This window comes from Scyliorhinus torazame, chromosome 17, assembly GCF_047496885.1.
Source record: "Scyliorhinus torazame isolate Kashiwa2021f chromosome 17, sScyTor2.1, whole genome shotgun sequence".
Lineage (NCBI taxonomy): Eukaryota > Metazoa > Chordata > Chondrichthyes > Carcharhiniformes > Scyliorhinidae > Scyliorhinus > Scyliorhinus torazame.
The window spans coordinates 42322304-42347567 of NC_092723.1; the positions used below are offsets into that span (position 1 = coordinate 42322304).

General features: G+C 51.7%; 1 protein-coding gene across 3 annotated transcripts in view; it reads left to right on the forward strand.

Moving 5' to 3' along the window:
* The window catches only part of LOC140393840 (innate immunity activator protein-like), a 125631-nt gene that overhangs the window by 32061 nt on the left and 68306 nt on the right, over window positions 1–25264 (forward strand). The window contains exons 1-2 of one of the 3 annotated variants that reach the window (XM_072480356.1): window positions 3186–3368; window positions 3469–3537. The gene's annotated coding sequence lies outside the window, so the exon portion shown is untranslated. The other 2 variants (XM_072480355.1, XM_072480359.1) reach the window with 2 other exon arrangements.

Below are 25264 nucleotides of genomic sequence, written 5' to 3' on the forward strand. Positions count from 1 at the left end.
GCTCTCACATAATAACAAAAAAGAGGAATATTTACCAAGGCAGTCTGTATTGTTTATACATATTTTAAAAGTATAATTTACTTAAACCCCTGTCTTTTTAAGATCAGGAAGAAATGTAGCCACTTCTGAGATTTTGCTTGGAGAACGTTGTAACATGTTAGCTGATGTTATTTATACCCTAGTGTGGTTTGGACATTGTCGCAAATTTAGTTCCATCATTAAGGACATTGAGTTAGCTCTGTCCTTAAACATGTACCACTTGTATAGAAGAAAATTTGAATGTTTACTGTCGCCTTCCTGGACTGGATAGTACAGTTTTTTAATATAATGTCTTCAATATAATAAATGACAGTGCTTCACATGTGCATGAGGGCAGCATGGTGGCAGAGTGGTTAGCAGTACTGCCTCATAGCGCCAGGGACCCGTGTTCAATTCCAGCCTTACTGAACTTTCTTGCTGCGTCTGTGTGGGTTTCCTCCAAGTGCTCTGGTTTCCTCCCACAATCCAAAGATGTGCAGGTTAGGTGGATTGGCCATGCTGAATTATGCCTTGGTGTCCAAATATGTACAGGTTAGGCAGGGTTATGGGGCTACGGGGAGAGGGTGGGGGAGTGGGCCTAGGTAGGATCCTCTTTCAAAGGGTCGGTGCAGACTCAATGGGCCGAATGGCTTCCTTATGCACTGTAGGTTTTCTATGTTCTATTGCAAAACAAAGTATGATACCGAGCCACATAAGGAGCTATTAGGCCAGATGACTGAAAGCTTGGTCAAAGAGTAGGTTTTAAAGAGTGGTTCCAATAGGATGAAAGTGAGACAGAAAGGTGTAGGGAGGTTAATCCAGAGCTCAGGTAGCTGAAGGCGTGATCACCAATGGTGACACATTTAAAATTGGGGATACACAAGATGCTGGAATTAGATGAGTGCAGATATCTCGGAAGGTTGTGGGGCTGGAGGAGATTATTGAGTTAGGGAGGTCTATGGACCATGGGGGATTTGAAAACAAGGATGGGAATGTTGAGCTCAAGACGTTGCTTGACTGAAAGCCAATATAGGTAAGCGAGTACAGGGGGGATAGGAGGATGGAATTTGCTGTGAATTAAGACACCGGCTGTAGAGTTCCTCAAGTTTCTGGAGAGGAGAATGTGGGAGACCAGCCAGCCAGCGTTGCATTGGAAACGTGCATTGTTATGCAATTCACATTCTCAGGATGCCCCAAAACATTTTACAATCAACAAATTACTTTTGAAATGCACTCACTGTTACGTATGAAAATGTGGCAGCCGGTTTTGCATTCAGCAGAGTCCAACATTTAGCAGTGAAGTTAATTACTGATTCACTTGTTTTGGTGATGTTAGTCAAGGGATAAATATTGGCCAGGGAGACCTCCCCCTTCTTTGAAATAATGACACAAGATATGTCATATCATGAGAGGTCTCATTTAAACATCTCATTGGAAGGTGTAGAAAATATGAAGTGATCAAATGAAAGCCGTGCCAAATGTAATGTCAACAGTTATTTTACAAAATAGATGGCCACTTTGACATTTTGCTCCCACAATATGTTTATATGTTATATGTTTCAAGGCGTCTCATATCTATATTAAAATTTACAAATACTTTTTGTCAGCTGCAAAACACATTTGACCTTACCTGCCTCAACCTGGCATACGGAGTGCCTTCTATACTCCATCACCCTCACAGCATCATTCATCAACACAGTCACACAACATCCAGGGAAGGACATAAAGAAAGAGAAAACCTAGGCCAATTTCAGAAAGGGATCAAGAATTTTTTTTTGATCTCCAGTTGCAATCATGAGGGCTTCAGGACCCCATGATCACTGCCACTCACTAATCTATCCAGTTTTCATTGATACAGATTGAATATAATCATAGAATTTACAATGCAGAAGGAGGCCATTTGGCCTATAGAGTCTGCACTGGCCCTTGGAAAGTACCCGACTTAAGCCCACGCCTCCTCCCTATCCCCGTAACCCCATGACCCTGTAACCCCACCCAACCTTTGCCAAGGGCAATTTATCATGGCCAATCCACCTAACTTGCACATCTTTGGACTATGGGAGGAAACCGGAGCACCCGGAGGACACCCAGGCAGACAGGTGGAGAACGTGCAGACTCCTCTTATTAAACCTGGGAACTATTAACCAATCTGATAGCCACATTTTGAGTGTTTTCCAGAGCTTCAATGTCCTCTATCATCGACATAGAGATCAAACTGGAAATGGTATTCTGGATGTGACCTGACCAAGGTCTTATTCTTGTTTAATATGTAATTGTCCTGACATTACATCCTATCTGCTTTTGCAATTGCCTCTCAGCATTGGTCAGGAGCCTTGAATAATTCACACATTAAACACCTCTCTCAGTGTCAAAATTCAAACCATAATCCCAATCTTTGTCCTTTTCCTCTCGGCTGGGAGGTTTGGGAGTCTTTTTTGCGAAAAATTGCTTCACTCGTAAAATTTTGATACGCACATGACATAATAGTTTAAATGTGACACAAAGTGCAATACCGCTCAATTTCTTCCAGTTATGCTGATGGCCGGCCCCCGCCAGGCGTTCTTTGGCGGCGGAGGGTGCAAACAACGGGAAAATCCGTTGCCAATGCCGCAAAGCACACTGTGGGGTTGGGGATGGAAAATCCCACTCTTTGTGTACTATATGGTGGGAGGGCTATAGTGGCTTTCCCCATTGAGCCTGTATAGCTGCCCCATGTTTTAGTGCAAGTCTCAGCACATAGCTCTGGACCTTGGGGTGTGCCAGTCTGAAACACCCGGTCAGCCCGTTGCACTAGAAGGCAGATCAAAGAGGGTCTTTCACTTAGTCAATGACCCTCCAGTGACAATTGATGTTCAAAGGTACAACCCACAGTGTAGTTTTTGATGGTAAGTGGTGTCCAGTTGTGCATATACAAAGCTGAAAACACCAGCCATTAAATATGCTCCATTGGCTTGTAGCTTGTGAAAGAATGAGAAAATACAGGTCCCGAGTCTCCAGCCTTGCTGACAGCAGTCACTTTGTGAAATTGTGTAAAGGCTGCTTTGTCCTGGTTTGAGTGGGAGAGAATTAATGTAGTGCTTGGAATGTATGACACACTACATCGTACAGAACCAATCCAGTGCATACTTTGCACCTTAAAGTTACATTTGTGAAATGATCTAAATTAAACAACAATGGACTTGTTGGTTTGCGTCTCACTCATCTATTCAGCTAATGAAACACGTCGTGGAAGGGGGTTCTTCATTAAGCCTCCACTGTTGGTGTTTGTTTAATCCTGTCGTTTCAGTTGGACGATTTACTGCTGATAAGATTTTACATTTTGCTCCTCCCTCACACTCAAGTTGCAACAGGTTAGTGATTTTCAGGAGTGTACACAGTGGAGACGGTGAATTAGGTCAACTCAGCTGTTTATTTGAGGGATTGAACAGACGTTTTTGTTGTATCTTCTAGATTTCTCCTGCTGGAAAGTTCTTTCGTGGTGATTTAGAATTGTGTTCCAGGCACGTTTGACATAAGCAGGTAAGAATATTTAGATTCCGAGCACACGTTCACTCTGGCATCTTAAAGACTGTTTGCTTCACAGACTGGGCGCACCTTTCGGGTGCAGTTTTACCATGCCTCCGCCAGTTCACATCACTGCTTCAAAGTGAATCTGATAAAATAACTTTAGATATTTTAATGTGCAGGCAGTTTGCAAGGTCAGCAGTTGGTAGTGGTCCCAGTACATACTGGGGCTGTGTTAAAACATAAGCAAAATTGTCCTGGAATTATTGTAATTCTACTTTATCACAAACCAATGACAACATTTAAGGATAAGTGTGTTATTTTGTGTGAACTGAGGAACATTTGATTGTATTCTGGAGATTGGCATTAGTTGAAGGAGAAACAAAGAATCTGGATTCTAAAACAATAAGCATTGTCAGAACAACACTTGAGCTTTCGGTACGTCTGTTTTTATGACGAATTTATGTCAACTGAAACGCGGTAAACAAATCTTAAACATTGAGATTCGTTCGTTTGAGCATTGTTCCTGTATTTTAATTTCTTCATTATTTGCATTTGCTTCAATGATGTTTTAATTATTAATACACTTGAATGAAAAATCTCCAAGAGAGATTCACCTGACAGCATGTAACGTCCAACCTCTCACACGGTAATGCTCTCTTGACTGAGGTGCTCCCATAACCCATCGAACTGTAGCCCAACTTGAGCCACTGCATTCAGGAAAGGAGAGAGATATTCTTAAATTATACAACATTTGGTTTTAGATCTCTGTGAGTTGGAGACTCTTTAAGGAAAATATAAATTGCAGGTTTTCTTTCTCCAGAATAATTACTTATCTTCATCTTAAGTTGATTTTTGTACTATTTTCTGTGACGGGAAAATTTAATACGATTATTAATGTGGAGATTACCATTTTAAAAAGCTGCTCTAAATTGTGAAATCAGACCGAGACATCTGACTAAACAATGATTCAGGTGAATGACTAAATACTGATACAATCAAACTTAACAATACTTGGGATTGGTCATGTTGCAATCACTGATAACCATGTAGCTAAGAGTTGACACTGAACTATTTGAAAAGTAATGATCCTGTTACTAACGCTAATTGAATTTTTAAAAAGTCAGACGAGAGGTATATCTCAAGTGAAAATTGAAAGCCACAAGAACAGGGCCCACAGTCATGTAAATTGCACAGTTAATTAATGTGGCTAGTATCTAGTGATTTACTATTTTTAACAAAGACCGCTTAACAAAATAAACAGCAGGAATCAATAGGTGACATTGATATATTTTACGACTGATTATTTATAAGTGCTTGCCACATGGCATTATGGCTTGAATAAGTGTATCACATAATATATTGTGTTTTTCAAAAGTCCATTGTCAGCAGGAGTTTGTTACAGCCACAGCAAGGGTCAGCTTCTCAAATTCATGAGATTGCAGGGAACAAACTTTTTTTTGTGGGGAAGGGCTTTCTTGCTGTTGAGACTGCCTGCTTCCTGCAGCACCACAGCACAACCATGCTTCCTGTCACTACTACTCTTTGTGATGACTTACTTCTTGCTGTTTCGGTAACAGTACTTGAAAGCAGAAAACTTGCAGAGAACAATCTTGTGTTCGGCATATGTCAAATAGAGGCCTCAATGCGAATTAGAAGTGTTAAATCATTACATCTGCTTGCTCTTTTTGGTGGCTGCTGGTGGGGGAGGGGAGCTTCAGGGTGAAGTTTGCTATATGATCTCTTAGGGTAGCTTTGGGAATAAATAGGAAGGGTTCTAAATATATGAGTCCACCCATGATATCTGAGTCCTGATGGTGCTTCTGTGGATCTGAATTCTTTGTGCTTCGACACTGTGAGATTTTTGAAATAATGTCCGATGTACAATTTGTGATAAACCTTCACAGCAACAGCTTTATGGGCATGATCTATCGGAAAGGTTTGTAAGTGTCGTTTCAGGTGGGCTTTGCTGGGAGTTTCACCCTGACCCTGTCAGCGGGTTCCCCACCACTATCTAACCACAGGCAGTCACTTTTTCAGGCCCTGGGGTGTTTCTCTCCAGGCTAGCCCACACTAAGGACGTGATCTACCGACCTCCCGTGGGCTTCCCGGCAGCCAGTACATGTCACGGGATCTACCCGGACCTCGCAAGGCCGTGCGATCACGATGCTGCCCATAATGGGGGGGCACAGCTGCACACTTCTAGGTAGGTTTTAAACTTACTTAGGCGCACTCACCCCAGGATCTACCAGCCACCGCGCATCTAATGGCATTCCCAAGAGTCCCCAGCTGGACACCGTTCAGTACGTGGGCCAGGTGGAATGGCACCCGGGGGGTCTCCCGGGCTATCGGATGCCCTGGGGTGATCTGGGACAGGGGAGGGTGGCCCACTGACCCTCACCAAGAACATGGCTACCTTGGCACTGCCAGGATGGCACCTTGGCACTGCCAAGGTGCTCGGGTGGCACTGCAAAGCAGGAGCACTGCTAGGGTGGCACTGCCAAGAGTCAGGGCCTGAGGGGAGCCATGCCCATGAAAGGAGGGTTCAAAGTGGGTATGAAGGGGCCTCTGGAAGGCTGGGGGACTAAAGGCTGGGGGTCCTGGAAGGGGGGGCAAAGGGTGTGTGGGAGGACCTGAAAAGGGGGGCCCTCAGTGACTCCATTGAGGGGTGTCATCATTCTAGGATGCCCATATGTGTTGGGGTGACATTGCCCGTGGGGGATCCACAAGCACACTTAGAGATCGGGGCACTCTTTCAAAATGGTGGCCCGATCTCTGAGGAGCCAATCTGACCAGCGAGTTCAGCTCCCAGGGATGAAAATCATTTTAAGTGTGGGCTTGACCAGGGAGAAAACTCCCCAGGGCCTGAAAAAGTGACTACATGGGGCTAGATAGTGGTGGGGAACTCGCTGACAGAATCGTGGAGAAATTCCCAGCAAAACCCGCACGAATGAGACTTGTATGGTGTGATCTACCCGAATGGGAACAGAGTCCCATTGCGTGCTTGTTTGCGAGGTTTTTCCCAGTACTCGGAGCGTCCTAAAACACCATGCTATCGTACGGTCACTCATGTAAATTGGGGGCCTCAGCGTGGAATAGGCAACTGAGGACGAACGTAGTCCCGTTTTCTGCATTGAGGAGCTCCACTCACTAAACCTCCTCAGTATAGGGAGAGATTGAGATGTCATTTGAGATGCCATTTGTGATGTGATGCCCCAACACCCCCCAAGCCCCAATGTACCTATAAGGGGGGGCTTGCCCACCACATCCCTGCACCTCTCTAACAGTCCCACACTAATATGCAGATTTGCCAGTAAGTGATCATGCCCACAATGGGCAGGATTCACATTGCGACGTCTCACGAGATCACATTAGGTCTTGCGAGTCGTGGCAAGCCGGGTAGATACCGGAAGAGGGTTCTCCCAGCATCTACCAGCCGTGCCAAGATGCTTTTCGAGTGCAATATGGGTGGTAGATCTCCTCCATAAAAGTTTCCGTTAGATCGTGCCCTTAGAATTATTTTCATCACTTGGAGCTGAACCCATTGGCCAGATAGGCTCCTCAGAGATCAGGCCACCATTTTGAAAGTGTGCCTCCATCTTTGAGTTAGTTTGAGGGTCCCCCACACCCCCCGCCCATGGGAAATGTCACAGCCTACACACATGGATTTTATTCCCCCCCCCCCCAAGTGAGGACACCCTGCTATGGGGCCCCTTTCATGCCTTCCCACCCCTCCTTTTGTGCCCCCACATTTCCAGGACCCTCACTCTTCATCCCCTAACTTTCCGGAGGCCCCATCATACTTGCTCTTCAATCCCCCCACTCTTCATACCCCCATCATCTCTCTTTTCATGGGCATGGCCCCCCTCAGGCCTTGAGCCTTGGCAGTGCCACCCTGGAACCCTGGCAGTGTTCCTGTCAGCCTGACAGCGCAACCCAGGTATCTTGGCAGTGCCAGGGCTGCAGTGCCAAGTTGCCATCCTGGCAGTGCCGAGGTGCCCGATGCCAGGGAAGAGCAAAGGGGCCACCCCGCCCTGTCCTTGACCACCCAATGGCCTCCAATGGCCTGGAAGACGCCCCAGTTGCCATTCCACCTGTCCACATTTGCGTGGACCAGTACTACTCGGCGTCCAGTTGGGGTCTCCCTGGGAAGCACGGTAGCATTGTGGATAGCACAATTGCTTCACAGTTCCAGGGTCCTAGGTTCGATTCCAGCTTGGGTCACTGTCTGTGCGGAGTCTGCGCATCCTCCCCGTGTGTGCGTGGGTTTCCTCCGGGTGCTCCGGTTTCCTCCCACAGTCCAAAGATGTGCAGCTTAGGTGGATTGGCCATGATAAATTGCCCTTCGTGTCCAAAATTGCCCTTAGTGTTGGGTGGGGTTACTGGGTTATGGGGATTGGGTGGAGGTGTTGACCTTGGGTAGGGTGCTCTTTCCAAGAGCCGGTGCAGACTCGATGGGCCGAATGGCCTCCTTCTGCACTGTAAATTCTATGATAATCAAATTCTATGAAGGCCGATAGATGCCAGGAGCCGGTTAGATCGAGTGTTGGCATGGTTAAGTGGGTTCTTAAATTTGGTCCTCCCATTAGAACTCGCATGGCTCAACGGTCATCAGAAGTCTGGGGAGGCCTCTCCCAACACATACTGGCTCCGGTACATCCCCGTTCAGACGCACGCGACCGGTAGATCGCGCCCTATATTTGCATTTATATAAAAGCTCCATCACTCTTCACATAATCAGAGAATGGAACACTCATGCCAAAGAAAGAATAATTAGGATGGGTCACCAAAATCTTAGTCAAAGTTTCACGTAAACTCGGAAAGGGAGATGGAATGGTTTAAAGAAGAATTTTCTGGCAGTGGGACTAAGATGTTTGAAGACCACGATAAGGCAAAGGAAGCAAGGAAGCTCAAACATTCAGAATGTCATGATCCCAGTTGATGTTACAACTGGATCGGAAGATCCCAGAATGCAACTCTGGTTCAAAAGCCCGTAACATTTTTTTGATAAAATGTAGAGGAACAGATTCATAGGACTGCCAATTAGTTTTAACAACAGGATAAAATCATTTATTAAACATGCAAAAAATGTATTATGATACAATAGATCTCTACTCCCCTCTTAGCTTAACAATTACACCCAGGTTTTAGGATTAACACAGATTGCAAAGTACATCTAAAGCTACACGGGTCTCATTAACAGTTCTTTTCAAGCACGCAAGATGACTTTGGGCAAACACATTCTCCACCCTGAATGCCAAGTGACTGTTTGTGGATGTCTCCTCGGAATCCCCCCGGACGATTTTCATGTGAGAATGTCCCAACTCCACTTTATAATCATCTCTCATAAGTATGCTTTCCGTTTTTGGTCATAGATAGAAGCTTCAGGGATGCAGTAACTCCGAAGAATAAAGATAGATGGGTGACAGTGAGAGGGGCTGGGAGGAAGCAGTCAGTACAGGGATTGCCCGTGGCCGTTCCCCTTAGTAACAAGTATACCACTTTGGATACTGTTGCGGGGGGGGGGGGGGGGGGGGGGGGACTTATCAGGGGTAAGCCATGGGGTACAGGCTTCTGGCACAGAGTCTGTCCCTGTTGCTCAGAAGGGAAGGGGGAGAGGAGTAGAGCATTAGTCATTGGAGACTCCATAGTTAGGGGGATAGATAGGACATTCTGTGGGAACGAGAGAGACTCGCGGTTGGTGTGTTGCCTCCCAGGTGCCAGGGTCTGTGATGTCTCGGATCGTGTTTTCGGGATCCTTAAGGGGGAGGGGGAGCAGCTCCAAGTCATGGTCCACATAGGTACCAACGACATAGGTAGGAAAGGGGATAGGGATGTAAGGCAGGAATTCAGGGAGCTAGGGTGGAAACATAGATCTAGGACAAATAGAGTTATTATCTCTGGGTTGTTACCCATGCCACGTGCTAGCGCGACGAGGAATAGGAAGAGAGAGCAATTGAACATGTGGCTACAGGGATGGTGCAGGAGGGAGGGTTTCAGATTCCTGGATAATTGAGGCTCATTCTGGGGTAGGTGGGACCTCTACAAACGGGATGGTCTACACGTGGACCAGAGGAGTACCAATATCCTGGGAGGGAAATTTGCTAATGCTCTTCGGGAGGGTTTAAACTAATTGAGCAGGGGATTGGGAACCTGAATTGTAGCTCCAGTATACAGGAGGTTGAGAGAAGTGAGGTCAAGAGTAAGGTTTCAAAGTTGCAGGAGTGTACCGGCATGCAGGAAGGTGGTTTAAAGTGTGTCTACTTCAATGCCAGGAGCATCTGGAATACGGTGGGTGAACGTGCGGCATGGGTTGGTACCTGGGACTTCGATGTTGTGGCCATTTCGGAGACATGGATAGAGCAGGGACAGGAATGGTTGTTGCAGGTGCCGTGGTTTAGATATTTCAGTAAGCTAAGGGAAGGTGGTAAAAGAGGGGGAGGGGTGGCATTATTAGTCAAGGACAGTATTACGCTGGCAGAAAGGACGTTTGATGAGGACTCGTCTACTGAGGTAGTATGGGCTGAGGTTAGAAACAGGAAAGGCGAGGTCACCCTGTTAGGGGTTTTCTATAGGCCTCCAAAAAGTTCCAGAGATGTAGAGGAGAGGATTGCAAAGATGATTCTGGATAGGAGCAAAAGCAACAGGGTAGTTGTTATGGGGGACTTTAACTTTCCAAATATTGACTTGGAAATGCTATAGTTCGAGTACTTTAGATGGGTCCGTTTTTGTCCAATGTGTGCAGGAGGGTTTCCTGACACAGTATGGGGGAACGGCAATTATGATGCGATGAGGCAAGACTTAGGATGCATCGGATGGAGAGGAAAACTGCAGGGGATGGGCACAATGGAAATGTGGAGCTTGTTCAAGGAACAGCTACTGCGTGTCCTTGATAAGTATGTACCTGTCAGGCTGGGAGGAAGTGGTCGAGCGAGGGAACCGTGGTTTACTAAAGCAGTTGAAACACTTGTCAAGAGGAAGAAGGAAGCTTATGTAAAGATGAGACGTGAAGGTTTAGTTAGGGTGCTCGAGAGTTACAAGTTAGCTAGGAAGGACCTAAAGAGAGAGCTAAGAAGAGCCAGGAGGGGACATGAGAAGTCTTTGGCAGGTAGGATCAAGGATAACCCAAAATCTTTCTATAGATATGTCAGGAATAAAAGAATGACTAGGGTAAGAGTAGGGCCAGTCAAGGACAGTAGTGGGAGGTTGTGCGTGCAGTCCGAGGAGATAGGAGAGGTGCTAAATGAATATTTTTCGTCAGTATTCACACAGGAAAAAGACAATGTTGTCGAGGAGAATACTGAGAAACAGGCTAGACTAGAAGGGCTTGAGGTTCATAAGGAGGAGGTGTTAGCAATTCTGAAAAGTGTGAAAATAGATAAGTCCCCTGGGCCGGATGGGAATTATCGTAGGATTCTCTGGGAAGCGAGGGAGGAGATTGCTGAGCCTTTCGCTTTGATCTTTAAGTCATCTTTGTCTACAGGAATAGTGCCAGAAGACTGGAGGATAGCAAATGTTGTCCCCTTGTTCAAGAAGGGAAGTAGAGACAACCCCGTAACTATAGACCAGTGAGCCTTACTTCTGTTGTGGGAAAAGTCTTGGAAAGGTTTATAAGAGATAGGATGTATAATCATCTGGAAAGGAATAATTTGATTACAGATAGTCAACACGGTTTTGTGAAGGGTAGGTCGTGCCTCACAAACCTTATTGAGCTCTTTGAGAAAGTGATCAAGCAGGTGGATGAGGGTAAAGCAGTTGATGTGGTGTATATGGATTTCAGTAAAGCGTTTGATAATGTTCCCCATGGTAGGCTACTGCAGAAAATACGGAGGCATGGGATTCAGGGTGATTTAGCAGTTTGGATCAGAAATTGGCTAGCTGGAAGAAGACAAAGGGTGGTGGTTGATGGGAAATGTTCAGCTTGGGTCCAGTTACTAGTGGTGTACCACAAGGATCTGTTTTGGGGCCACTGCTGTTTGTTATTTTTATAAATGACCTGGAGGAGGGTGTAGAAGGATGGGTGAGTAAATTTGCAGATGACACTAAAGTCGGTGGAGTTGTGGACAGTGCGGAAAGATGTTACAAGTTACAGAGGGACATAGATAAGCTGCAGAGCTGGGCTGAGAGGTGGCAAATGGAGTTTAATGCAGAAAAGTGTGAGGTGATTCATTTTGGAAGGAATAACAGGAAGACAGAGTACTGGGCTAATGGTAAGTTTCTTGGTAGTGTGGATGAGCAGAGAGATCTCGGTGTCCATGTACATAGATCCCTGAAAGTTGTCACCCAGGTTGAGAGGGTTGTTAAGAAGGTGTACGGTGTGTTAGCTTTTATTGGTAGAGGGATTGAGTTTCGGAGCCATGAGGTCATGTTGCAGCTGTACAAAACTCTGGTACGGCCGCATTTGGAGTATTGCGTGCAATTCTGGTCGCCGCATTATAGGAAGGATGTGGAAGCATTGGAAAGGGTGCAGAAGAGATTTACCAGAATGTTGCCTGGTATGGCGGGAAGATCTTATGAGGGAAGGCTGAGGGACTTGAGGCTGTTTTCGTTAGAGAGAAAAAGGTTAAGAGGTGACTTAATTGAGGCATACAAGTTGATCAGAGGATTAGAAAGGGTGGACAGTGAGAGCCTTTTTCCTCGGATGGTGATGTCTAGCATGAGGGGACATAGCTTTAAATTGAGGGGAGATAGATATAGGACAGATATCAGAGGTAGGTTCTTTACTCAGAGAGTAGTAAGGGCATGGAATATCCTGCCTGCAACAGTAGTGGACTCGCCAACACTAAGGGCATTCAAATGGTCATTGATAGACATATGGACGATAAGGGAATAGTGTAGATGGGCTTTAGAGTGGTTTCACAGGTCGGCGCAACATCGAGGGCCGAAGGGCCTGTACTGCGCTGTAATGTTCTATGTTTGATGTTCTATGTTCCCTTCGTGGTTTGCTTTGCAAAATCCAGTCCAGGTTTTGCAAATGATACTTTTGAACAAAGCTTCTACTCCACTTTTAACAGTGAATTCATTTCAGGGATTCACACCAACCCCTTTAGGATTTCTTTATCTTCTTTGCAGTGCAAACTGCTCACAATCACTTTAACTTTCGATTCCCAGAATGTATTAAAACAACATTAAATGTTTTATCTACCTTTGAATTCTGCTGTCCCACTTGAAATCTAGTTACTGCAATTGTCCCTTGAACTCAGAATGCTTTGTTTACTCTTCCTAGAATTCTTCTGAACAATACCATGTTCTCTGTTCTCTTAACTTCAGGTGTCTTAAACATTCTTTCTGTTCCAATTCCCCGGTTATCTGGATTGTATCTTGGTACTTGGGAAGCTTGTACTTTTGCAGCTCCCTTGTCCTGTCCAATGTCTCCTGACATAGTTGAGAGCTGTTCGCACCCCAGTGTCGTGTCGCCAACTGCCCACAAATTTAGCTAAAACTAAAACTCAAAACCTTCTATACCATACAAGGCTCCAGTTGGTAAGCAGCATCCACGTGCTTCTGCCTTTAATTTATTCTTTACACCATAGCCCTCTTTAAGCACAGTGGAGACACAGTTGGAACTTAGCCAACGCCCGCACATACAGACACCTTTATCCAGCAATCATCTAACTATAGATTTTACCCTTCCAGGTATAGAAACATTAAATTAAACCCACATTAAAACTATATCTTATTTCTAATGTTTACCAATACAAATATAAATCCCTTAAAACTACCTTTACTTTCCTGACAAGAATTATATGAATACAAAACTTGAGGGTAAGAAATGCAACGTTGGATGAGGTTGGATGGGGTGGGTTAAGGCCATGAAAAGATTTAAGTTTGAGGTGGCAAGGTGACAGAAGTCAGTGAGGATAGAGGTGCTGAGTGAGTAGGACATGATGTAGGTAGAACACCAGAGGTTTGGATGAACAGAAGTTTCTGGTGAGTGGAGGATTCCCACATCAAAGTCTACTTAAGGGAGCTTTGGAATAGTTGAATCTGAAGACGGGAATGACAATAGTGGAGATTGGTGTTTTGGATGGGCTCTGGTAGCCTCTGGACATTTTAATTTGCTAATATGTTAAAGATGTGATATGGTTGATTTTGCAGTAGACGTGCTGCCGCCCAGTCTTTGTGATGGAGACACTATTAAGATCAATAGTCAGACAGTAAGGTTGCAAACATTCTGATTCAGCTTGAGACAATGGGCAGGATAGCACGGAGTCAAGGGCACAGAAATTGTGATATTATGATTATGGGAGATTATGATAGGTAGGGGAGGGGGTGAATGGTGGTTCTGAAGGGGCCTCTGGAAGGTTGGGGTGAAAGGTTGGGGATCCAGAATGGGAGGGGCCCCGAAAAGGGGTGTCGGATTGCCTCAAAGGGAAGGGTCCTCCGCGACTCCAGAGCGGGGTGCCCTCACTTTGGTGGGGGTATGGGGTAATGTCCAGGTGTGTGGGGAGTGACATTGCCCATGGGTGGAGAGTTGGGGTGATCCTCAAGCTCACTTAGAAATCGGGGCACCCTTTCTAATTGGTGGCCCGATCTCTGAGGAGCCGGTCTGGCGAGTGCATTCAGCGCCCAGTGATGAAAATAATTCTATGTGTGGGCTAGCCCGGAGAGAAACTTCCCAGGACCCACATAATTGACTAAGTGTGGTTAGATAGCAGTGGGGAAGTCGCCTGCAGAGCCGGGAGAAACTCCCAGCAAAACACGTCTGCAAAGACACTTAGAAACCTTTCCGTTAGATTGCATTTATCATATTTGTTAGCATCGGGACCAGGAAAGGAAGTTAGGTGGTCAGCGGCTTAATAGCAATGGGATCAAGGTGATTAAAATGGATAGAAGAGGAGAGTGCATGGGTGGCAATGGAAGAGAAGTTCAAGACAGGTAAGGGTTAAGGTTAAGGCAGGGGGCAGCACGGTGGCACAGTGTTTAGCACTGCTGCCTCACAGCGCCGAGATCCCAGGTTCGATTCTGGCTCTGGGTCACTGTCCATGTGGAGTTTGCACATTATCCCCGTGTTTGCATGGTTTTCGCCCCCACAACCCAAAGATGTGCAGGGCAGGTGGATTGGCCACGTGGAATTGCCCCTTAATTGGGAAAAATTAATTGGGTACTCTAAACTTTTTTCAAAATGTTTAGGGCAGGGGTGGGGAGAGAAGAGCCGGGTGAATGACAAGAAAATTCATGGACTCCCTGTACTTCGTTGTTGGAGTTGAGGTTGAAAGAAACAGAAGAGAAGGGTTCGTGGAAAATCTTACTTGCAAGGAAAGGATTACAAGGGATATCTTTGCTCTCCAGAATGATTCTGGATTAATGAATAGTTTCAATAGAGGAGATTGAGTTCCAGTTGTCTATGAGATGGCCCAGCAAGATCGTCTGATAGAATACTAAGCTATGTTTGTACCTCTTGAACCTAAAGCATTGGAGAGAATTATGATTTGTTGGGGACTAGTGAGCATAGGTGAAGATGTGGGAGTTGTATCCTGATGAATGGAGGGCTAAAAATCAAGGAATTAATTTTAAAAGTATATTTTTAAGCAACTTGGGATACTGTTTTCTCAAATGGATTGATGAGGAAGGAGGGGTGCAAGGAGCTATGAATATATGGGTGGTGATGGCGAAGATAAAGAATTGACCAGTACAGAGGCTAAGGAAAGAAAGGATGGAAAATCTCTCGGGTAGGAACTTGAAGTCGGGTTAGATTCATGGAAGCAGGGACTTTAAATGAAATGTGAGAATGGTGGAACAAAGATAGGTTCTCAAATTAGTAGGTACCAGAAGAGGAGGGAGAGAGACCAAATTTTGACTTGTTGATAAAGGCCTCCATTTTTGGGGATTTTTAAAATAATATTTTCTGAGAGCTTTTTAGACTCTTTTACCTTGTGGTAATTATTTCTTCCTTCGGGTTTTTCTTTGCACTTATATTTCTGGATTGGAAGGTTGAGTGACTCAGCTTGGCTCTGCAGTTCCTGTAAGTGCCACTCCTTGATCATCACGCCAGGGAAATGCTCAACAGATGCATTCCAGGCCTTTTATTTGGCTGTCAATATCATTTTACAGGAATTCATACTTGGGCCTCCATACCACAGTTTTCAGGAAATTTGAAACATATAAGCAAGAAAACGCTCATTACCAGTTAAAGGAGGGGAAGATCCAATCCCACAGCTTTTTACAAAAGTAACAATTATGCTTTTCAAAATCATCTAATTATTTTAGAAGTGGTAATAAGACGCGTATTCGTGTATTTCCACAATCTATTTACTTATTGCTTGCTGCTCCTGTGGTTACCATGACATAGGACATTTTATATCTTCACCATATTTGTGTTGCTCGGGTGTACTTTGGAACAGCACATAGCTCCAAAATAGAATCCCGACAGTGCAGAAGGAGGCTATTCGGCCCATTGAGTCTGTGCCAACCCTCCGAAAGAGCACTTTACCTTGGCCCACACCACCACCCTACCCCATAACCCCACCTAATCTTTTGTACACATTGGGGCCAATTACCCTAAACTGCACACCTTTGGACTGTGGGAGGAAACCGAAGCACCCGGAACAAACCCACGCAGACACGGGGGATTGTGCAAAACTCTACACAGACAGTAACCCAAGGTTGGAATCGAACCGGGACCCTGGCATTGTGAGACAGCAGCGCTAACCACTGCGGTACTGTACTGCCCATAAGCTGCAATTAGACCCAGAATTGGAAATAAATTTAGTTTAGTTTTGAGAGGAATACAGCATCAAATTGCGAACAAAGGTTGTACTGATTCTACTGGTATCAATATTTGGCTGCACATTACCAAATTCAGTAAAATAACTGGAGCTAAAGCAACATGAATGAAATCTGGTTGAATTTATTATGGATGAGAATCTGTTATTACCCCTGGCCAACATTTTGGCATTTATAGCAAAATTGATAGATATACAGCTGACATATCATGCAAGCCAAGTGTTATGGGTATTCTTTAAACTCCTCATGGCATTACACATTCCTAGGCCAGTCATTGTGTGAAATTATATTCAAGGCACCCAAATAAGAAACCAAATATAATTGTCTGCCATTTATTCAACCGTGGTAAGGGAACACATTGGGCGAAATCCTCCGTTATCGGCGCAAAAAACGGCGCAAATCCGACTTGCGTCACGTCGGAAAAATGGGTCGAAAGTCTCCGGCCCGAAATGGGCTAGCAGCGACGTAACGGGATCCGCGCTTGCGCACGTGTGATGGCTCATAAGGCCGCGCTGCTCCCCCCACCCGACCGGAACACCCGACAGGAACACCCGACTGGATGGCTGGCCGCCGCTCAGCCCCGAGGTTCGAGTCACGGGATGTGGAGGCGCTCCTGGACGCGGTGGAGCAGAGGAGGGACGCCCTGTATTCCGGGCACGGCCGCAGAGTTGCCCCACGCCACAGCCGGCGTCTGTGGAGGGAAGTGGCAGAGGCCGTCACCGCTGCGGCCCTGACACCACAGACAGGCACACAGTGCCACAAGAAGGTGAACGACCTCGTCAGAGCAGGCAGGGTGAGCCTCCCCCATATCCCCCCTCCCCATATCCCCCCTCCCCCATATCCCCCCCTCCCCCATGTCCCCCCTCCCCAATATCCCCCTCCCCATTTCCCCCTTATCCCCCTCCCCCATATCCCCCCTCCCCATATCCCCATATCCCCCCTCTCCCATATCCCCCATATTCCCCTCCACCATATCCCCCCCTCCCCCATATCCCCCCTCCCCCATATGCCCCGCCCCCCATATCCCCCTCCCCTATATCCCCCCTCCCCCATATTCCCCCTCCCCATATCCCCCCTCCCACATATCCCCCTCCACCATATCCCCTATATAACCCCCTCCCCAATATCCCCCCTCCCCATATCCCCCCTCCCCATATCCCCCCTCCCCCATATCCCCCATATCCCCCTCCCCCATATCCCCCCTCCCCATATCCCCCATATCCCCCTCCCCAATATCCCCTCTCCCAATATCCCCCATATCCCCCCTCCCCATATCACCCCTCCCCCATATCCCCCATCCCCCATATACCCCCTCCCCCATATCCCCCCTCCCCATATCCCCCCTCCCCCATACCCCCTCCCCCATATCCCCCCTCCCCAATATCCCCCTCCCCATATCCCCCATATCCCCCTCCCCATATCCCCCCTCCCCCATATCCCCCCTCTCCCATATCCCCCATATTCCCCTCCACCGTATCCCCCCTCCCCCATATCCCCCCTCCCCCATATCCCCCATCCCCCATATCCCCCTCCCCTATATCCCCCCTCCCCCATATTCCCCCTCCCCATATCCCCCATATCCCCCCTCCCCCATATCCCCCTCCACCATATCCCCTATATAACCCCCTCCCCAATATCCCCCCTCCCCATATCCCCCCTCCCCATATCCCCTCCCCCATATCCCCCCTCCCCCATATCCCCCCTCCCCATATCCCCCCTCCCCATATCCCCCCTCCCCATATCCCCCATATCCCCCTCCCCCATATCCCCCTCCCCATATCCCCCATATCCCCCTCCCCAATATCCCCTCTCCCAATATCCCCCATATCCCCCCTCCCCCATATCCCCCCTCCCCCATATCCCCCCTCCCCCATATCCCCCTCCCCCATATCCCCCCTCCCCATATCCCCCCTCCCCCATATCCCCCCTCCCCATATCCCCCTCCTCATATCCCCCCTCCCCCATATCCCCCCTCCCCCATATCCCCCCTCCCCCATATCCCCCCTCCCCATATCCCCCCTCCCCATATGCCCCCTCCCCAATATCCCCCCTCCCCCATATCCCCCCTCCCCCATATCCCCCATATCCCCAAGTGAATCCAGCCCTAACCTTAACCTCTGCAATGCACGCGCAACCGATGGCGTGCATTCATATACCTGCCTAACAGTGTTGCCTTTTACCCGTGCCACCACCGCCCCCCCCCACAGGAGACGCGCGCACACAACAATAGGGAGCATGTGAGGACTGGAGGAGGCCCCGCTGATGAGAGGCCACTGACCGAACACGAGGAAAGGGCCCTGGAACTGGCTGGCGGACCTGACGACCGGGAGGTTGCTGATGCAGAGGTCGGGGGCGTACTAGCAAGTGAGCCACCGACAGCCCATCCCCATATCCCCCCTCCCCTATATCCCCCTCCCCCATATCACCTGATCTCTGCCTGCGTGTCTAACCATGCATGCTTCATTGTGTATCGCAGGAGCAAACGTCCAGGCACCCATCCCCGCAGATGCAGACCGCCCGCAGGATGCCCCTCGGAGGCCACGGGAGATGGAGAGACCCGGACCCTCCAGCATGCGACGCCCGCAGGATGCCCCTCGGAGGCCACGGGAGACAGAGAGAACCGGTCCCTCCAGCATGCGATGCCCGCAGGATGCCCCTCGGAGGCCACGGGAAACAGAGAGACCCGGACCCTCGAGCATGCGACGCCCGCAGGATGCCCCTCGCACACCACGGGAGACGGAGAGACCTGGAGCAACAGGGAGACGACACCCCCGTCACGTGCGGGAGCGACCACCCAGCGACGAAGGGGGCAGCCACAGGTCCCCGTCACATCCGAGCCAGGACACCACTACCCAGGACACCACTACCCAGGACACCACTACCCAGGACACCCCTACCCAGGACACCCCTACCCGGGACAGCACTACCCAGGAAGACGAAATACCGGACAGTGACTCAGAGTGGATGGGTGGAGACGAACCCCCACCCCAAAGTGCCATGGACTCACAGTGGGACGAAGAGCACGACACAACGCCACTGCTGTCACCAACACCCTCCACCATCGCAGAAACACTCACCTCGGTTGGGCACTTTAGTGATGAGGCGTCTGGTACACTCACTGGTGCGCACAACACAGCCGTCCCGGTACAGCAGGTGGAGGTAGGAGCAGCAGAGGGGCCGGGCGGTCGGAGGGCAGCCCAGCCCAAGCGAACATCTGCCGCCCAGATGGATCCCGGGTTCCTGGAGTTACCACACCCACACATAGATCCGATGCAAACACCGACCCGGAGACGAGCGAAGAGGCTTGCGGCGGCTGCAGTCGCAGGTGGAGGAGTCCACCCGCGTCCAGGAGCTGGAAGTGGTGCCGGTCATACGTGCCACCCAGGCCGACACCGCACGGGTGGCGTCCGCGGTGGAGGCAATGGGTGCGACGGTGTCAGACATGGGGAACGGTTTGCGAGGCCTGAGGCTTTCCGTGCAGGCGGCGTCTGTGGCCCAGGACATGGCTGCCCTCTCACAGGAGGCCATGAGCCAGTGCCAGCGCCAGATGGCAGAGGCGCTCAACACCATAGGCCAGTCTCAGCAGGCCATGGCCCAGTCTCTGCAGGCCATGGCCCAGTCTCTGCAGGCCATCGCTGAGGGCATCGGCGCCAGTGGCCATGTGCGAGCCGGCGTCGCACTGTCACAGACAGGGTTTGCCAACCCCCTGGGCTCCATGGCTGCAAACCTGCAGACCCCTGTCGATACCAGCACGGGCCTCCAGGACTGGCAGCGCCAGATGTTAGGGGGGCGTCGGATGGCCAGTCCGTTCGCATCCCCCACCCATTTAGAGGCCTGGGGGCCATCGGGCACCCCGAGGGAGGAGGAGGTGGTGTGGTCCGTCCCGGCTCCCCCTGTAGGGGAGGTCCCGGTACACCGCGACACCTCGGACTCCCCCCCCTTCCGTCCCAGGTGCATCGGGTGGGCAACGGGCAGGACAGGCTGGCAGCTCGCCATCCCAGTCGCCCGGGCCGCAGCCTGGCCCATCTAGGCCAGGACGCCCCAGAAACAGCCGCCAAAGGGATCCAGTGTCAGAGGGCAGGAATCGCAGGAGTCCACCTCCAGTTCTGTATCAGGGTGTCGTCTCCCTGTTGCTCCAGGTCTCTCCGTCTCCCGTGGTGTGCGAGGGCATCCAGCTGTACTGTCTGGGGAACAACGTAGACATAGTCAAAGGGCCCGTAAGGCCAAACAATTAGACACTGAGTAAGTTGGCACGGGTGCAGGGCACAGATGAGTTTTAGGGGCTAGGGCACGTGCATGAACTCCTTTGGTTATTAAAGTCAATGTTACACCTACAGAAGCTGCCTTTGTGCTCTGTCCAAAGCGTCCGGGGGTGTCATGTACATTGAGCGCAAGAGTGTGTGTGAGGGGTGGTCTTACCTCAGCCACAGGTGAGTCTGCCCCCTTCCCCCTGGGTCGCCATCAACAACACCGGGCAGAGGACGGGACCGTGCGCTGCAGTGTCACAGCCGCATGCAGGGATGGTCCGGGTGGATGGTGGTACTGTGGCCATGGGTCAGACATAGTCCAACGATGTAGAGCCAGGAGCTCACCGCAGGGCGGGTTGTCATCATTCTCCATGGCCTGCAATAGACACGCGTCCACCCGCAACTGTGTGAGCCCGGCCCGTTGTGCCGCAGGTGGATCGGCAATGGGGGGGGGGTGGTGTGCATGCGGGTGGGGTGTGTGGGGTTGGGGTGGGTGGGTGAGGGTGCTGGGTGGGTGGATGGGTGGGGGATGTGGGTGGTCGGCTGTTGCCATGGTGTGCGGTCTGTGGCCATACTACCCGATTCCCACGCCCATCTAGTCAGTGAAGCGGGCGTCTATCAGTCTGTCCCGTGCCCGCTGGGCCAGCCGGTAACGGTGGACAGCCACCCGCCTGTGTCTGCCCCGCCTGCCCTGACCATTACCCCCATCCCCCTCATCTGGGCAGGACTGTGCCTCTTCCTGCTGCTCCTCCACTCCGCCCTCCTCTGCCTGCGGCACATCGCCCCTCTGCTGGGCTATGTTGTGCAGGATGCAGCACACCACAATGATGCGGCCGACCCTATCTGACCGATACTGGAGGGCGCCCCCAGAGAGGTCCAGGCACCTGAAACGCATCTTCAGCACGCCAAAGCACCTCTCTATCACTCCCCTTGTCGCTACATGGGCATCATTGTAGCGGTTCTCCGCCTCATTGCGTGGCCTCCGTATCGGCGTCATCAGCCACGATCGCAATGGGTAGCCCCTGTCGCCCAGCAACCAGCCCCTCAGCCGGGGATGGCGTCCCTCGTACATGCCGGGGATGGATGACCGCGACAACACGTATGAGTCGTGTACACTGCCTGGGTAACGGGTGCAGACGTGCAGGATCATCATGCGGTGGTCGCAGACCACCTGTATGTTCATCGAATAGGCCCCCTTCCTATTGGTGAACACGGCCCTGTTATCTGCAGGTCGCCGCACGGCGACGTGCATCCCATCAATCGCGCCCTGGACCATGGGGAACCCGGCCACGGCAGAGAAGCCCACGGCCCGGGCATCTTGGCTGGCCCGGTCCACAGGGAAGCGGATGTAGCGGTGCGCCATGGCATATAGGGCATCTGTCACTGCCCGGATGCACCGATGCACCGATGTCTGCGGTATGCCGGACAGGTCCCCACTCGGTGCCTGGAATGACCCCGTTGCATAAAAGTTCAGGGCCACCGTAACCTTGACGGACACGGGGAGAGGGTGTCCCCCGCCAGTGCCACGCGGTGACAGGTGTGCCAGCAGGTGGCAGATGTGTGCCACGGTTTCCCGCCTCATCCGGAGTCTCCTCCTGCATTCCCGGTCCGTGAGGTCCTGGTATGACTGCCGGGGCCGGTACACATGGGGCGCCCTCGGGTGCCTCCGTTGCCGTGGGGCCGCGACGTCCTCCTCCCCTCCTCGTCCTGTCGGTCAGGTGTCCCTCCAGCCTGGGCGGCTGCTGCCTGTCCCTCTGCGGCAGCCTGCGCCGCCTCTCTGGCACGCTCGTCCTCCTCCTCCTCCTCATCCAGGGCAACATAGACATTAGCGGCTGCCGCCACGGCGGCCAACATCGCTGGATGATCGGAAAACATGACGGCCTGGTGGGGGGGAGGGGAACGACGACATGTCATCATTGCCCATATCCCCTCCTCCCCCCAGCCAGGTGGCATGGACCGCATGGGTCCAACTGTTGGAGGCTGGCACCTGGCCAGGTGGACCAACTCACTTGCCCTCGCATCCCCTCCCCGGCACGGACCCCCCATCCCCCTCCCCGGCACGGACCCCAACCTCCTCCCCGGCACGGACCCCCATTCCCCTCCCCGGCACGGACCCCCCCCAACCTCCTCCCCGGCATGGACCCCCCCATCCTCCTCCCCGGCATGGACCCCCCATCCCCCTCCCCGGCACGGACGCCCCCCCCAACCTCCTCCCCGGCACGGACCCCCCCAACCTCCTCCCCGGCACGGACCCCCCATCCCCCTCCCCGGCACGGACCCCCTCCAACCTCCTCCCCGGCACGGACCCCCCAACCTCCTCCCCGGCATTGACCCCCCCAACCTCCTCCCCGGCACGGACCCCAACCTCCTCCCCGGCATGGACCCCCCATCCCCCTCCCCGGCACGGTCCCCCCCCAACCTCCTCCCCGGCACGGACCCCCCATCCCCCTCCCCGGCACTGAACCCCCCCCAACCTCCTCCCCGGCACGGACCCCCCAACCCCCTCCCCGGCATGGACCCCCACAACATCCACCCCGGCACGGACCCCCCATCCCCCTCCCCGGCACGGACCCAACCCCAACCTCCTCCCCGGCACGGACCCCCCCCAACCTCCTCCCCAGCACGGACCCCCCAACCTCCTCCCCGGCACGGACCCCCCATCCCCCTCCCCAGCACGGACCCCCCCCAACCTCCTCCCCGGCACGGACCCCCCATCCCCCTCCCCGGCACGGACCCCCCCCCAACCTCCTCCCCGGCACGGACCCCCCTACCTCCTCCCCGGCACAGACCCCCCTCCCCCTCCCCGGCACGGACCCCACCCAACCTCCTCCCCGGCACGGACCCCCCCAACCTCCTCCCCGGCACGGACCCCCCATCCCCCTCCCCGGCACGGACCCCCCCCAACCTCCTCCCCGGCACGGACCCCCCCAACCTCCTCCACGGCACGGACCCCAAATTCCTCCCCGGCACGGACCCCCCATCCCCCTCCCCGGCACGTACCCCCCCACCCTCCTCCCCGGCACGGACCCCAACCTCCTCCCCGGCACGCACCCCCCATCCCCCTCCCCGGCACGGACCCCAACCTCCTCCCCGGCACGGACCCCCCTCCCGGCACTCCCCCGGAGCCCAGCACACTCTAACCACCCCCCCCGCCACACACACACACACACAACCCGAGACACACCCCTCCTCACACATTCAGACTGCGGCCACGCCATCGCCTGCCCAGAGCCAACCCCCCAGGCCATCACTCACCTCCACGCTGGTCGGCGTGACCCTGGAGCACAGGGTCACGCCGATGAAAAGGAGGTTTAATTTACGTCGACATGAACGGTCATCACGTCGAGGGGACTTCGGCCCATCCGAAAGGAGAATATCGGCAGGCCGAAATTCGGCTGCCTTGCGCAGGCCCGTGCCATTCTCCAACGGGAGCGGCGCCATTAACGTCCCGCCGACTTTTCTCCCTTCGGAGACTGCGGCAACCGGCGGGTGCGGGATTCACGGCGGCCAACGGCCATTCTCCGACCATCTCTCTCTAATTGGGGGAGATGCTTATGGTTCTTCGTGGACTGTGGTTAATTACTTACCTAAGCATTTACTTTGCAATGTAACAACATGAGAACTCAAATGTATTTTGTTGGATTGCTAGCTAGTAATTATGGGGGCCGTTTCACGACGGCGCAAACAGGGCCCAGACACAACCTATTCTGGCCCAGCGCTGGAGCAGTTCACACCGCTCCAGCGTCCTTACACGGTGCCAAATGGGCGCCGTGCCAACCTGCGCATGCGCAGTTGGGCCGCGCCACCCTACACATGCGTGGGGAACGTCTTACGCACGCCGGCCCCTCACCAACATGGGGCCGGTGTTCTGGGGCCGCGCGCAGAAGGAGGTAGGCCCGGGGGGGGGAGAGGCCAGCCCGCCGATCGGTGGGCCCGGATCGGGTGCCAGACCCCATCAGAGGCCATGCCAGTGAAGGAGCCCCCCAGCGTTCCTCAGAGTTCCCGCCGGCAGCGACCAGGGGTGGATGGCGCCGGCTGGAACCTTTCGTGTCGTAGCGGTCGCTTGGCCCATCCTGCCGGAGAATCGGTGTTCGCCGGTTCTCCGAGCGGCCCGGTGCGAATCGTGCACCGCTGGTTTTTGGGGGGTTGGAGAATCGCGTGCGGGGGTCGGGGCGGCGTGGCGCAATTCGCGGTCGCCCCGGCGATTCTTCCACCCAGCGTGGAGGGGGGGAGAATAGCACCCTATATGTCCCTTATTTGTAATAGAATACCTCAACTTGATCTCCGACAAACCTTCTGGTGATATGACTGCTTGAAGATTCAAGTGTTGCGAAGTCTGCCATCGGGGTTGTTTTGAAGTGTTTGAAACCAGCAGAACAGTCTAAATCCTTGCTTGTCTTTGTTGCAGTGTCCTTTCATCATCACCAATTGCCCATCACTTTTTGTAGTTGGGTTTATGCCATCCAAAGCAAGAGTCATAACGCTATTAATTCTCAGGGGGGATTTGAGGAAAAGCTTTTTTATTCAGAGAGTGGTGGCGGTCTGGGATGCACTGTCTGGGAGGGTGGTAGAGGCGGGATGCCTCACATCCTTTAAAAGGTACCTGGATGAGTACTTGGCACGCCATAACATTCAATGCTATGGGCCAAGTGCTAGCAAGTGGGAAGAGGAGGGTCAGGGTCTTACATGCATCGGTGCAGACTCGATGGGCCGAAGGGCCTCTTCTGTACTAGTATTCTGTGATTTTAGGTAATTTCAAACCCAACTAA